We start from the raw sequence: 12040 nt of genomic DNA on the forward strand, positions 1-12040 counted from the left end.
CCTGCTTGTGTGTGTGTGAGTGTGTGTGTGTGTGAGTGTGTGTTGCTCGCCTGTAGGGAACCCCTAGTGCTGGGTACTAGGTGTCACTGAGTATCATCTGCCAATTCAGAATGAGTTGTCTTCCAGAAAATTAGTCACACACACACACACACACACACACACACACACACACACACACACATTTACTTCCTGGAGACTGAACCAACACCACCAGTCTCACTCCATCACTGACCCATAACTCTGATGAGGACACACTTTGGTCCCCTATTACTGAAAATGTCCCAGATTAAAGTGTCTGAAGTGTGTTTGTGCTGCTGAAAGAGGCTTAAATCTTACACACACACACACACACACACACACACACACACAGATTTTTGTTATGTACCAGTAAGGTGAGTGAAAGCACCTGTATCAGTGTTCTTGTTTTCATGAGTTCTCTCCGGGCCTGCATATGCAGGTAGGTGCTTTAGCCTCCGCCCACCCAATCAGCACCTGGTAGTCAGGTGTGCTGGGTGACATCACCCTGTAAGCAGATTTAAGTCGGCTGGTCCTCGATGGCATCAAAGAACAAGAAGCACCTGAGCGGTGCTCAACTCCTGCCGCTCACATGACCTCACTGTTTATGAGATGGACTCTTAGGTTTGTGTGCACAGAAGCTCTGAGGTGCAGCTCAGTTTTACGATGATGTCACAAAGCATGTTGAATCTGGACTGTTGTTACAGGCCCCGCCCCTTCAGACGGACGGAGATGGCGAGGAACTGACAAGTGCGACACTCGTCCTTTATTCAACCTCATCAGGGAAGTGTTCACTGACTCCGTCTGCCCTCTGAGCAGCGACAGGACTAAAAAGTCCTTCCTCCTTTATGGTTTGGTTCCACCATGCAATGTAGCGGGTCGCCGCCAGCGCCAGAGACGAAGCCTTCTTCTTTCTCAACAGCAACTGGAGGGGCGGGGGTGTGTGTGTGTGTGGGGGGGGGGGGGGGGGGGGATTTCAAAGGGCAAAAGTTCCCTTTATCAGAAGTGTTTGTTCTTTGAAATGTATTTGCCGTCTCTCCTGTGTGTTGCAGCGCTGCATTCCAATAGACGACCATAAATGAGAGAATTAATAATTGACATTGTGCATGAAGAAGCTCTAATGAGCGCTGGTCTGGAGCAGCGGCCCGCGGGGAAAATAAACACTCTATTTATTAAATAAAATGGGACAAGATGAAGGTTATTATGCTCCGTCACACGCTGGAGCGAGTCTTCTGTTTGAATTGTAAAGGCAGGTCATTTATCGAGTCACAGCGAGGAGAGAAACGAGAGGTCTTTCGTTCCCCGCTAACGATGGCGTGATGGACAAGACCATCCTCCAAGGAAACGCCGCGCACCCATGACCCGACCCGGCCGAACCCCGTCTACCTGAACATTACTGCTGATGTCCAAAAAAACTCTTACGTTTTTGCTGTTGATGAATAAAAAAAACAGGAAAAAGATATTAAAGAAAAAAAGGTTGTTTTGGTTTTTACTTGAATCCTTTTTCTTTTTTGCTTCTTTACAAGTCATGAAATACAAATTAGACAAAAGTAAAAGTTTACACACAAAAAACCCTTAGCTGATATTTCAATAATCTGATGCAGAAGACAGCAAATGTTGTAAACGCACCTGAAGCCAAATGGTGTGTGTGTGTGTGTGTGTGTGTGTGTGTGTTTTAAAGAGATTTAGGAAATGATAGTTAATGTGTTATTGATTACCAACAGCTGATCACCCGCTCTGATCCTTAATTACACGTACAGATCGAAGAACTGCGGCTGGAAGTGATGAGGTCACAGCAATGACAGTCGATACCAAGTCAGAGAGAGAGAGGGAGGGAGGAGGGAAGGAAGGGAGAGAGAAGGAGAGGGAGGGAGAGAGTCTCCTCTAACTTCATCTAAGATGGATGCAACGATCACGTTGACCTGCTGCAGCTCAGTAACTGGTGGGTTTTCTCGAGACGTCGTATCCAAAGTTGCCTTCACGACGAGCTCAGGACTCCAGCAGTAGCACAAGTCTGTCATGTGACCCGTTGTTGCCACGGGCAACCTGATCAGGGTCAGACTGTACTCCCCCTGAAAGAAACAGAGCGCTGCAGAGAGGTGGTCAAGGTCAAAGGTCAGGGTCACCTTACAGGACAGTAATATCTCTGGGTCCTGCAGGGAATTTCCTCATATCTGTAACCGTCCAGCGTTGCAGCCCAGCAGCGGCTTCACTACAGTACTCAGCAGTACTGTAATACAACTGAGGAGGCAGGAAGTACACCAACCCCAGGACAAACACACAGATGTGTACAAGTACGTGGACAATGGAGACAGCAGCTCCATGTGGAAGACTGACGGACGGCAGTAACGCAGTGTGTTTATATCTCCACCTTGTCTTAGCATGCGTGTCCACTGGCGTGACCGTGCAGCTTCCACACGGAGCCCCCCTGCTGTTGATGGATCAACGCCAGCTCTTAAATCAAAACACTGAGTTCATCTGTCACTCGCCTCCTTGAATATACTCCTAAGAAATGTTGGATTCAAACGAATGCTTCCTTCCTTCCTCCCCAGAATAAAGGAAACACTCATCGTGAAACCTGGAGAACGGGAATCATAAAAATGAACCGGATGATGAAAGATGGAGGGAAGGCAGAGTGAGGGGTTCTATTCACTCGAACTGGGAGAGTAACGCCTCCTAACACGCCGTTGGAGCAACACGTGTTTGTTATTCCACTCACAATCCTGCCGTGCTTTATTCTCTCCTCCCCCTCAGTGCGGTTGCTTTAATAACTTTGAATTGTGACGACGGTGATTTCCCTCAACACGGCGCCACAGCGATGCAGTGTGACAGTTCCTTGTTGTTCTGATGTCTGTTTCCCCTCAGCTTTCACTCTCTCCTTGTAAGAGCTTAACCAGCAGTTCCCTGTGAGCCCGCGCGTAATTACAACTGCATCAGCGCAGCTATTTTGTCTGACAACAAAATGACGAGCCGGCTTTATTCAGCTGTGTGTTTAGTCTAATCATAAAGGCACATGTGATATGATTTTGTAGCATTTCAGTGTTTTTGCTGCAGCTTGTGTGTGTGTGTGTGTGTGTGTGTGTGTGTGTGTGTTTGTGTGTGTGTGTGTGTGTGTGTGTGTGTGTGTGTGTGCGCGTGTAGAATTATATTTGCTAGTTCTACTCTGACTTTAAGCACATCAGTGAGCAATTTGACACCATTACAAACCAATCTAAGAATCTCCCCGCAGAGACGACGACAGTCCTCAATATTTACTGTGCCAGTCTGGCACCTGTAGACGCCCGCTACCTGTTATTAGACGGTCACTTGATTAACCTGCTGATGTTTTAATCAGTACGTCAGCAGAGTGGCGGCTGGTAGCAGGTCAGAGATCCACCTGTAGATTCAAATGCAATTTGTTTCTCTGGATGGCTCAATGCAGTCGTGAGGGGCTCAGGACGGGGCTTCGGCTAGCAGCCAGCTAGCAGCAGCCAGCTAGCAGCAGCCAGCTAGCAGCCAGCTAGCAGCAGCCAGCTAGCAGCCAGCTAGCAGCAGCCAGCTAGCAGCCAGCTAGCAGCCAGCTAGCAGCCAGCTAGCAGCCAGCTAGCAGCAGCCAGCTAGCAGCCAGCTAGCAGCCAGCTAGCAGCCAGCTAGCAGCCAGGCTAGCTGCTACACTCTATATCCACATCTATGGCTGGCAAGTGCAGAGCAGCAGCACCTGGAAGTCACTGCAGGCCATGGCCTCCCCACTGCAGGGGGGGGGGGGGGGGTTAGCTTTGACACTGCTGCTATGTCTGACTCAGTGACTCCATGGAAACGGCTCAGAGAGCATCTCAAGAACCACCAGCAACATAGAGGAAGGAAGAGGGTTTGGAGTCAAAAGCAGCATCACAAAGTTAACAATAATAATAATAATAATAATACTGATAATAATAATAATAATAATAATAATAATAATAATAATAATAATAATAATAATGATAATAATAATAATACTGATGATAATGATAATAATAATGATAACAATGATATAATAATAATACTGATGATAATGATAATAATAATGATAATAATGATAATAATAATAATAATGATAATAATAATAATACTGATGATAATGATAATAATAATACTGATGATAATGATACTAATAATACTGATGATAATTATAATAATAGTTCTTTGCTGTTTCATATTTTCTGTTTGTCTCTTAAAAATTTCAGTCAAATATTTCAACATTTTTCAAGACCCCCAGAATATTTTAATTATCTCTATTTTCATTTTAAAAACCAAACCGATTCACTATTAAGAGCCAGAATCCTCGTCACTGACGACTATGGCTGCAGGACGGCGTCCGTGACTCCACTGTCAATATTGACAACCATGCTTGTAGTTTTATTCAGGACGACAGCCTGGAAACTCATGATACTGCTGCAGGCGTACAACTGTAGTATTTAAGGAACACCTTGGTAAAATAGTGAAAGTACTAACATACTGTAATCTCCCACCGGTTCATCTGGCAGCCGTTCAGTGGCGCTCGGCGTTCCGTTTCGCTGTGTTTTAAATTTGATTCCGAACCGTCATAAAAGATGTAAAAGTGAGGATTCCTCAACTGTTGTCTCATCTCATATTCATGTAAGTAGCAGACCTGAACAAGCCGTGATTGATGGCTTGTTGGAGGTAAAGCAGTTGTGCCCGACTGAATTAAAATCATCTATTAGTGATTGTGTGAGTCTCATTCAGTCTGCTGGGGAAGAACGTGATGGGAAAGAAAGGGAGGCCCCGCCGAACGCATAAAAGGAGACGAGATTAAAAGAAAGAGAAGGAAAAGAAAGACAAAAAAGTGAGCTGGGATGAAGAAGATGAAGAGACGAGGGGAGAAGTAAACTCTTAGAGGAGGAGAGGGAGCCATCAAATCCCCCAGAAGGCCTTCAGAGTAAGAAGATTTCATTAGTAATTGATCCAAGTGGGCTGAGGCGTGCATGATAAAATGCTCGACAGATGACTACATTAGATTGCAGCGCAGACATTTTGGGACTTTGATGGCTCCAGACAGATATGTTTTAAAAGCACACTGCCAGACATTGATATCGAGTTTCATTTTATGTGTCAAATTTCAAGACAAACAACTGTCTCACTTTAAAAATAACAGCGTGAAAACGTGGCTGTTTGGAATGTGAAGTCAGAGCAGCGCTGCCAGTTTCATCCCAACAAGGATTTATCTCCCAAACACCTGCTCAGTCTGGAGGAAATTTAGGATCACAAACTATTTATGCTCCTCTTCCACCATCTGCTGAGTCCTGGAAGCACACGGGGACGGCCCTGATCCTGGATCTGTTCCCTGTCGCGCGGCTTTATGGCACATGTAAATTACAATGACTTGAATCAGAATCAGTAAACTGGAACTTTTGTGGGCCAGAAACAACTTTCTGGACCTCAGCTCAGGCTTGGAGTCACTAAATCACTGCTAGAAATTACTTTCAGCTTTTTACGGCCAGATGAATTTTTTTTCAGGATTTTTATTAAAGCAACTAGAATTCAAATCTGCTGCTTTAAATTCAACATGTAGCTCAACAGGAAGGCGGCAGAGTTGTCTGCTGCAGACGAGAACAACCTGGTAATGAAGTGTCAATTAGCCCCGCTAACAAAGCTAACAAGAAGAGACACGCTGCCTGAGTCAGTCCACTTGATTGAACTGTCATGGTGTGTGTGTGTGTGTGTGTGTGTGTGTGTGTGTGTGTGTGTGTGTGTGTGTGACGACACCAAATAAGATCACGAAGTAACGAAACTAACGAGACATGACCTCTATGTGACACCGTGACTCTGACTTAAAAAATTCAAGTTACTTCATTGATGCATAATCTGGCTCATGCTGCCAAGAGGTCAAAATCAGTGTTAGCCACCGTCACCGCCACCATCATTGTCATCGCCATCGTTGTCATCATCAGTCAGATTATCACCAATGACCTCCCTCCACAATCAAATTAATCTTTTACCTTCCGAGGAAACAACGTGCTTTTGTTTTCAGCTGCTCAAGTTGAACCTGTATCTGGATTTAAAAGTAGGCGGAGCTTAAACCGAATATGGCCAATGCTTGGGCTGATGTAGGCGGAGCGAACAGGAAGAGGAAGTCATGTGTTCAGTGGTGTTTGTTTGTCAGCTGGACTGCATTTCAACGAGGATTCTGAACACTTTGTTCAGCTGCTTCTGGTCAGAAAGACCTGCCCATCTACATAACCTGCTCTGCGTCCACTGATCATGTGACGAAGGCAACAGGAGCAACTGCTGACACAGTAATGGAGTAACAGAGTATCAGTAACTGTGAGTTCTCCAAGGTTCAAGCTGGAGGAGGACGAGGAGGAGGAAAAGGAGGAGGGGGAAAAGGAGGAGCAGGAGGAAAAGGAGGAGGGGGAAAAGGAGGAGCAGGAGGAAAAGGAGGAGGGGGAAAAAGAGGAGCAGGAGGACAAGGAGGAGCAGGAGGACAAGGAGCAGGAGGACAAGGAGGAGCAGGAGGACAAGGAGGAGCAGGAGGACAAGGAGGAGCAGGAGGAAGGGCTTATTGCTGTCGTTAAATCTGACCAGGAGTGAAGAGAGAGAGGATCTGCGGTGACGGAGGCGAGTCCAGTCCTGCTGAGTCGTATTTCTGGATGCCTCAGCCTCAGTCGAGAGCTCCGACTGAGCGAACGTGACGAAAGCTGAAGTGAGACACAAAGTTGCTGTAGGTGACACGAATTTAGATGAAACACAGGAGGAGCCGACAAACGAGGGAGCGAGACAGAACGGAGGCTACAGCTAACACGTGTCAAATCGGTACTAAAACAGGAAAACTAACTGTCTTTGAACATTTCTGGGGTTTATTTGTGGCGTCGGAACACGAAGAGTTTGATGTTCTGTTGGACTCAAAGAACCTTTTAGAGACTTTCCAGCTGGTTTGCGTTCCCCAAACCTCTTCAGCGGAGGTTAGCAGCACCGTACCGCTGGTTTGACAAACATTTCCCTTCAGACTGTTTGCTGCTTTTGCATTTGTTAGCATCCATCTTGTCTGTTTTTTGTCCCTCATTGATTTCTCATGTAAGTGTGTGTGTGTGTGTGTGTGTGTGTGTGTGTGTGTGTGTGTGTGTGTGTGTGTCAGATAACCTGTCTGAGGTGCTACTGAGGTTAATGAGGGGAGACAACATCAGACCCCAGATCCCTTTAATGAACCCTGTCAGCTCCACCCGCCTGGTGCATGCCAATGACTTAACCAAACGTTTGACTGCGTCTGTGGAGAAGAAGGATCGTGTTGGTACGGTGAGAAATGAGGCTTCGATTCAGTGTGAGTGTGTGTGTGTGTGTGTGTGTGTGTGTGTGTGTGTGTGTGTGTGTGTGTGTGTGTGTGTGTGTGTGTGTGTGTGTGTGTGTGTGAAGGGTGAGTGGCTTTAAAAAGTTCTGGGGGGGGGGGCATGAAGCAAACTCACAGTCAGAGTTGATTCAAATGCCAGCGATGTAAGAGAAGAAAATAAAATCATCAAATGACGGAAAACCTGTACTTGGAACAGTCAAGAACTGATGTGAGATCAGCTGAGCCTCCTCCTACATGGACTTGTTCATAGAGGATGAGGTCTTTTTGTAGTCCAACTGTGGTTTTTGTGTTTGTGATTCACGGTTTAGTGCTGCTGCATTCTTACATTTGAGATACTGTGAATAATTCTTGCATTCTGGTGAATTATGACATGAACTCATGATCTCAAGTGCTCTTAACTGTCCCAGGAAGAAGACACGGTGGGAGGAGCTCATGCTGTTTTTCAACAACAACACGAGCTCAGTCAGAGCCAGTGTTACTACAGGTGGACACACCAGTGACCTCAGCAAACCCTGGAATGTAACCATGGCAACATTCCCCTGTATCACACTAAGTAAGAGCTTTGCAAAACCGTCACTGGATGCAGTGATCCTGGACCTGGTGGTCGCCAGCGTTTGCACTCATGAGCTGCATATCATGAACACATCTCTTCAAACAGCCTTCAAAATGGCGACTGTAAAACCGTTCTGAAAGAAACCAAACCTAGATGGACCTGTGAGACTGACAGCAGGCCGACCTGCCATTTGTTAGTGAGGAACTTGAGAAGATTGTTTCGGTTCAAAATAAACTCCTTTCTCTTGGAGGGGTTCCAGTCAGGTTGTAGAAAATGCGGCAGCCCTGAAACGGCTCCGACTAAAATAACCAGCGACCTCAACGGAGCCCTGATGTAAACGAGGTGTCACTTCTTATCCTCTTAGACCCGAGGGCTGCATCGATGCGACCGACCGGGATGTCCTGATCAATGGTCTTGACAAGTCGCTGGGTTTGATGTCAGTCTTGGAGCTCAGTGTCTGAGAGGCATGACGACGGCTGTGGTGCTGCCTCGCTCCGTCATGCTGCCACTCCGTGACATCACAACGTAGGTTTCCATCGTTTCACGGATGATACACAACTGTACATACCTACAGAACCAAATGATGCTGCAGCTGCCAACACCATCACCAACCGTCTACCGGCAATAAACCAATGGATGAGCAGTAATCTGGGGATTCCAACTCCATGCACCAAACCTGGGGTCCCAAGTCTCGGTGTATCTGAGGTTCAGGGCGGAGCTTCAGCTCCCAGGTGACCGAACATCATTTTTCCACCTCAGAAGCACAGCAAAGGTGCGGCCACTCATAAACCGAACAGATGCTGAGAAACGGATTCACCCTTCATCTCAAGAAGACTCAAGGACTGTGATGCACTTTTTACTGGCCTCCCGACAAGAAGCACTGAGACCGTAGTTCATCCCCAACCAAGGACAGAACATAGTCGTCCAGCTGTTGCTGCCCTGCTCCGGCTTCCTGTACCTTTCAGAGCTGACCTTAAGGTCCTCCTCCTTACAGCCCTAAATGGCGAGGACCGAGCTACATTGCTAACTCCCTTGTTAGCTACACGCCCTCCAGAACACCGCCATCATCTGCTACTGCTGGTTTGTTGAGGTTTCCCGCACCAGCAGGAGACGGTCGGTGATGCAGCCGTGGACGCCCACAGACATCCTCCACCCGTCTACCTGAGCAGTCAAACATGCTCTTTCAAAACTGTCTTCTTATTTTCACTGTTATTTACCTGATTTTTATCATCATTCTTAATCTTTTTACTGTTCTTTTAAAGCCTTTTAGTCTCTTCCTGTAAAGCACTTTGAACTGCATTTCTTGTATGAAAGCTGCTCTCCAATAAAGTTTATTATTATTATTGTTGTTGCTGTTATTGTTATCATTATTATTGTTGTTATTGTTATCATTATTATTGTTGTTATTTTTATCATTATTGTTGTTGTTATTTTATCATTATTATTGTTGTTATTTTTATCATTATTGTTGTTGTTATTTTTATCATTATTATTGCTGTTATTATTGTTATCATTATTATTATTGTTGTTATCATTATTGTTGCTGTTATTGTTATCATCATTATTATTGTTGTTATATTATTGTTGTTGTTATTGTTATCATTATTGTTGTTGTTGTTATTGTTATCATTATTGTTGTTGTTATTGTTATCATTATTGTTGTTGTTATCATTATTACTGTTGTTGTTATTGTTATCATTATTATTGTTGTTGTTATCATTATTGTTGTTGTTATTGTTATCATTATTTTATGTTGTTATCATCATTATTGTTGTTGTTATTGTTATCATTATTATTGTTGTTGTTATTGTTATCATTATTATTGTTGTTATTGTTATCATTATTGTTGTTGTTGTTATTGTTATCATTATTGTTTTTGTTATCATTATTGTTGTTGTTATTGTTATCATTATTGTTTTTGTTATCATTATTATTGTTGTTGTTATTGTTATCATTATTGTTGCTGTTATCATTATTATTGTTGTTGTTATTGTTATCATTATTGTTGCTGTTATCATTATTATTGTTGTTGTTATTGTTATCATTATTGTTGCTGTTGTTATCATATCAGAGTCGGCAGGAGAAGCAGGTTCGTCCTTCCACTGCTGAGCTGCACACGACGGGTCTCCATCATTCTGTCAACGCTCCTGTGTGTCTTCTAGACACGAGTGCAGCCACAACTCACTGTCTGATTCTTTATCAATGTGTTCATCAGGCAAAATTAATATGAAAAACAAGTGGTTTTCTTTCGACCTCTCAAAAAATATTCAAGTCTCAGAAATATCTTATTTCATAAAAATCCCCCACACAAGGAGAGATTGGGCTGAACGTTGTGTTGAGAATAATGGAATGCAAATTGAAGCAATTCCCCAGGGACATGTCAAGAAGTAGAAGTCAGCATGCGTGCACACACACACACACACACACACACACACACACACACACACACACACAAATACACACACAAACACAAATACACACACATATACACACACACAAACACAAATACAAACACAAATATGCACACAAACACACACACACACTGGCTGAAGGCATTTTTCATTTCCCTGCATCATAACTGCAAACCTGTAACAAATTCCACAAGTTGTCTCAACATAACAGAAACAATATACAGTTTACCGTCTCTCTCTCTCTCTCTCTCTCTCTCTCACACACACACACACACACACACCTCTCATTACTGTTAACACTTCTCATTAACATGTTAATTGTCATTTATGCAGAAAGGTTCTGTGAAATACTGAGCCCATTCCAACAGCGTGACTTCCATTTGAATAGTTACTGTGCCGTGATGTTTTAATATTAATATTTCAGAACTCTCATTTGGTTTCTGTTTGTATAAATAAAACAGAGGAAGATGAAGAACTCGCCCTCTCCCTCCCTCCCTCTCCTAACATTGCATTATGATGTCAGAGGGCTGTTCCTGAGGTGGAAAATTCTGCTGAGGTCTTGTTTTCTAAGAGCAGCGAGAGTGAAATGTCTCACCTTTATTGCAGGTTCTGGCGTCATCACAGCTGACCACATCTGCAGCTGATATTTGATTGATATTTGATTGATATAAGATTGGCATTTGACAGGTATTTGAGATTTGGTTGATATTTGATTGATATTAGATTGGTATTTGATATTTGATTGGTATTTGATTGATATTTGATTGATATTTGATTGGCATTTGACAGGTATTTGATATTTGATTGATATTTGATTGGTATTTGATATTTGATTGGTTTTTGATTGGTATTTGATTGGCATTTGATAGGTATTTGATATTTGATTGATATTTGGTTGGCATTTGATAGGTATTTGATATTTGATTGATATTTGGTTGGCATTTGATAGGTATTTGATATTTGATTGATATTTGGTTGGCATTTGACAGGTATTTGATTGATATTTGATAAGTTTTTGAAAGATATTTGATTGATATTTGATAGGTTTTTGATGTTTGATTGATATTTGATTGATATTAGATTGGCATTTGACAGGTATTTGAGATTTGGTTGATATTTGATTGATATTAGATTGGTATTTGATATTTGATTGGTATTTGATTGATATTTGATTGATATTTGATTGGCATTTGATAGGTATTTGATATTTGATTGATATTTGATTGGTATTTGATATTTGATTGGTTTTTGATTGGTATTTGATTGGCATTTGATAGGTATTTGATATTTGATTGATATTTGGTTGGCATTTGACAGGTATTTGATTGATATTTGATAAGTTTTTGAAAGATATTTGATTGATATTTGATAGGTTTTTGATAGGTTTTTGATATTTGACCAACAGTCTCCCATTCTTATGCAACACAAACATTTATAGTCGTTGATGACTAAAGGTGTGTTCACATCAAACGCGATGTGTGTGAACACACCTTCACAGGTGTGCTAATGTGCTTAATAATAGAGAATGAGTGAAAGGTCCGCTCAGAGTGGAGTGCAGTACAACAGTCAGGCCAGCAGGTGGGGCTTTCATTGGTGCTGTCTACCTAATTGTGGTATCTGTGCTCTGCCAGCAGAGGTCGTGCTTCACCACCAATCTTCTAGGGTGTCCGAATGGTGCCGCCGCGTTTAGGTCGTAGGAGGAGGACGTAGGTTGCTACTTGGCAATTTGGACGCAGCCCA

General features: G+C 43.2%; 1 long non-coding RNA gene across 2 annotated transcripts; it reads left to right on the forward strand.

Annotated features, from left to right (window-relative positions):
• Positions 1-6491: 6491 nt before the first annotated feature.
• Positions 6492-9460, forward strand: LOC147247081 (uncharacterized). Of its 2 annotated transcripts, none has more exons than XR_015109467.1 (3): positions 6492-6953; positions 7127-7284; positions 7744-9460. It is a non-coding gene; the product is annotated as an uncharacterized LOC147247081 (long non-coding RNA). The 2 variants fall into 2 exon arrangements; XR_015109468.1 differs by having other exon boundaries at positions 7127-7279.
• The last annotated feature ends 2580 nt before the right edge of the window (positions 9461-12040 follow it).

The sequence above is a fragment of the Aulostomus chinensis genome, chromosome 16 (assembly GCF_037954235.1).
Source record: "Aulostomus chinensis isolate RoL2024-O1b breed Wild chromosome 16, RoL_Achi_v1.0, whole genome shotgun sequence".
In the NCBI taxonomy this organism is placed as follows: Eukaryota; Metazoa; Chordata; class Actinopteri; order Syngnathiformes; family Aulostomidae; genus Aulostomus; species Aulostomus chinensis.